At 38.6% G+C, this 4076-nt stretch overlaps 1 non-coding gene across 1 annotated transcript; it reads left to right on the top strand.

Moving 5' to 3' along the window:
• The first annotated feature begins 381 nt into the window (after positions 1–381).
• Positions 382–493, top strand: LOC112652378 (U6 spliceosomal RNA). The gene has a single exon (XR_007401916.1). It is a non-coding gene; the product is annotated as a U6 spliceosomal RNA (small nuclear RNA).
• Positions 494–4076: the final 3583 nt, after the last annotated feature.

Below are 4076 nucleotides of genomic sequence, written 5' to 3'. Positions count from 1 at the left end.
CACTCCTGTCACTAAGAAAATTCTAAGGATTTAGAAAGAAGCTCCCTCATAAGAACTCAGGAAAAATAGCAGAGAAATTCTCTATTATACAATGAAAGGAAGCTTATAAAATTGAGTTTCATTCAACTTGATAAGGCAACTTCAAAAAAGGAACTAAAGTACTCACTTTGGAAGCACATATACTAAAAAACTGGAACTGTACAGAAAAGATTAGCATGGGGCAGCCCCAGTGGCTTAGTGGTTTAGTGCTGCCTTCAGCCCAGGGCGTGATCCTGGAGACCCGGGATCAAGTCCCACCTTGGGCTCCCTACATGGAGCCTGCTTCTCCCTCTGCCTGTGTCTCTGCCTCTCTCTCTCTTTCTCTCTCTCTCTCTCTCTCTCTCATTCTTTGTGTCTCTAATGAATAAATAAAATCTTAAAAAAAAGAAAAGAAAGATTAGCATGGCCCCTGCTCAAAGATGACACACAAATACATGAAGTGTTCCATATTTTTGAGAGCAACTAATGTAGCTGACTTTCCTAACACACAAAAACAGACAAGAGACTTAGACAAAATAAGCAAACAGAAGAATATATCAAAAATGAAAGAATAGGATAAAATTATAGCAAGAGACCTAGGCAAAAGAGAGATAAGCAATATGCCCTATCGAGAATTTAAAGTAATAATAATAAAGACTCATTCAACTTGAGAAAAGAGTAGAGGACATTAGTGGGACACTTAAAAAAAAGAGATAAAAAGGAACAATCAGAGATGAAGAACACAATAATTGAAATTAAAATAGCAGATGGGATAAAGAGCAGAAGAATAAATCAATAGCCTGGAGGACAGAGTAATGGAAAGTAACTAAGCTAAGTAGATGAGGGAAAAAATTATGCAAAATGAGAATAGTTTTAGGAGACTCAGTTGACTCTGTTAAGTGTAATAATGTTTGCATTATAGGAATCTCAGAAGAAGAAGAAGAAGAAGAGAGAGCAAAGGGGGCAGAATTTTATTTGAAGAAATAAAGGCTGAAAACTTTCCGAGTTTGGGGAAAGAAGCATAAATTCAGATCAGGGAGGCATAGAGAAGCGCCAAAAAAATCAACCCAAAGAGGTCCACAACAAGATACTCAGTAATTAAAATGACAAAAAGCAATTACAAAGAATTAATTCTAAAAGAACTAGGATAAAAGAAAACATCTATAGCTACATACAAGGAAAACCCCATAAGCCTATCAGCAGATTTTTCAACAGAAACTTTTCAGGCCAGAAGAAAGTGACGTGATATATTCAAGGCACAGGGGGAGCCTCAGTGGCTCAGGCAGTTGAGCATCTGACTCTTGGTTTCTGCTCAAGTGATGATCTCAGGCTCCTGAGATCAAGCTTTGCATCAGGCTTTACACTCAGTTGGGAGTCTGCTGGAGATTCACTCCCTCTCCATCTGCCCCTCCATCCATCTACCTTCTTTATTATTCTCTCTCTAAAAATAAAGAAATAAATCTGGAAAAAAATAAAAACAAAAAAAGTGCCAAAAGAGGAAAATCTATAGCCCAGGGTACTCTATCTAGCAGGAGAAGTGAAATACTAAAGACTAGAGCAGAAGTCAATGAAAAAGAAACCAAAAGAACAGTAGACCAGATTAACAAAACTAGAAGCTGGTTCTTTGAAAGAATTAATAAGATCGATAAAACCCTAGCCAGACATATCCAAAAGAAAAAAGACTTAAATTAATAAAATTATGAAACAGGAGAGATTATAACCAACACCAAGGAAATACATACAATTTTGAGAACATATTATGAGCAACTATATGGCAACAAATTAGGCAATCAGGAAGACATGGATGCATTCCTAGAAACTTATAAACTACCAAAACTGAAATAGACAATCTGAACAGACCAATAACCAGCAAGGAAATTGAAGGAGTCATCAAAAACCTCACACACAAAAAAGTCTAGGGCCAGATGGCTTTCCAGGGGAGTTCTACCAAACATTTAAAGAAGAAATAATACCTACTCTACTGAAGTTGTTTCCAAAAATAGAAACGGAAGGAAAATTTCCAAATTCGTTTTTTGAGGCCAGCATTACCTTGATCCCAATATCAGACAAACAGCCATTTTTCTCAAAAAAGAAAATTACAGACCAATATCCTTGATGAATGTGGATGTCAAATACTCACCAAGATACTAGCCAATAGGATCCAACAGTACATTAAAAGGATTATTCACTACGTACCTCAGTGGCTTGGTGGTTGAGCATCTGTCTTTGGCTCAGGTCATGATCTCAGTGTTCTGGGATTGGGTCCCACATCAGACGCCCTGCAGGGAGCCTGCATCTCCCTCTGTCTATGTCTCTGCCTTTCTCTGTGTGTCTTCATGAAAAAATAAATAAATAAAATCTTTTATATATATATATATATTACTCACCATGACCAAGTGGGATTTATTCCTGGGATGCAAAGGTGGTTCAATATTCACAAATCAATCAACATGATACATCACATTAATAAAAGACAAGAACCATATGATACTCTCAATTGATACAGAAAAAGCATCTGACAAAATACAGCATCATTTCTTGATTAAAAACTCTTCACAGTGTACGGATAGAGGGAACATACCCCAATATCTTAAAAGCCATCTATGAAAAGCCCACAGTGAATATCATTTTTTTAAGATTTATTTATTTACTCGTTGAGAGAGAGAGAGAGAGAGAGGCAGAGACACAGACACAGGCAGAGGGAGAAGCAGGCTCCAAGCAGGGAGCCCAACGCGGGACTCAATCCAGGGTCTCCAGGATCACGCCCTGGGCTGCAGGCGGCGCTAAACCGCTGCGCCACCGGGGCTGCCGGTGAATATCATTCTTAACGGGAAAAACTGAGAGATTTTCCCCTAAGATCAGGAACATAACAGGGATGTCCACTCTCACTACTGTTATTAAACATAGTACTAGGAGTCCTAGCCTCAGCAATCAGACAACAAAAAGAAATAAAAGGCATTCAAACTGGCAGAAAAGAAGTCAAACTCTCACTCTTCACAGATAACATAATACTGTATATGGAGAACCCAAAAGACTCCACCCCAAGATTGCTAGAACTCATACAGCGATTCAGCAATGTGGCAGGATACAAAATCAATGCACAGAAGTCAGGTGCATTTCTATACACTAACAATGAGACTGAAGAAATAGCAATTAAGGAATCAATCCCATTTACAATTGCACCCCCAACCATAAGATATCTAGGAATAAATCTAACCAAAGAGGCAAAGGATCTGTACTCTAAAAACTACAGAACACTTGTGAAAGAAATTGAGGAAGACAGAAAGAAATGGAAAAACATTCCATGCTCATGGATTAAAATAAATATTGTGAAAATGATCTATGCTTCCCAAAGTAATCTATACACTCAGTGCAATCCCTATCAAAATACTATAGATATTTTTCACAGAGTGGAAACAAATAATCTTAAGATTTGTATGGAATCAGAAAAGACCCTGAATAGCCAGAGTAATGTTGAAAAAGAAGACCAAAGCTGAGAGCATCACAATGCCTGACTTCAAGTTACATTACAAAGCTGTGATAGTCAAAACAGTATGGTACTGGCACAAAAACAGACACATAGACCAATGGAATAAAACAGAAACCCAGGGATCCCTGGGTGGCACAGCAGGTTTGGCACCTGCCTTTGGCCCAGGGCGCGATCCTGGAGACCCGGGATCGAATCCCACGTCGGGCTCCCGGTGCATGGAGCCTGCTTCTCCCTCTGCCTGTGTCTCTGCCTCTCTCTCTCTATCTGTGTGTGACTATCATAAATAAATAAAAATTTATAAAAAAAATAAAACAGAAACCCAGAGATGGATCCTCAACTCTATACTCACCCTAATCTTCAACAAAGCAGGAAAGAATATCCCGTGGATAAAAGACAGTCTCCTCAACAAATGCTATTGGGAAAACTGGACAGCCACATGCAGAAGAATAAAACTGGACCATTTTCTTAGACCATACACAAAGAAAAACTCAAAGTGGATGACAGATATAAATGTGAGATAGGAATCCATCAAAATCATTAGAACACAGGCAGCAACCTCTTCGACCTT

The sequence above is a fragment of the Canis lupus genome, chromosome 13 (assembly GCF_003254725.2).
Source record: "Canis lupus dingo isolate Sandy chromosome 13, ASM325472v2, whole genome shotgun sequence".
In the NCBI taxonomy this organism is placed as follows: Eukaryota; Metazoa; Chordata; class Mammalia; order Carnivora; family Canidae; genus Canis; species Canis lupus.
This window is presented reverse-complemented; position numbering and strand designations above follow the sequence as displayed.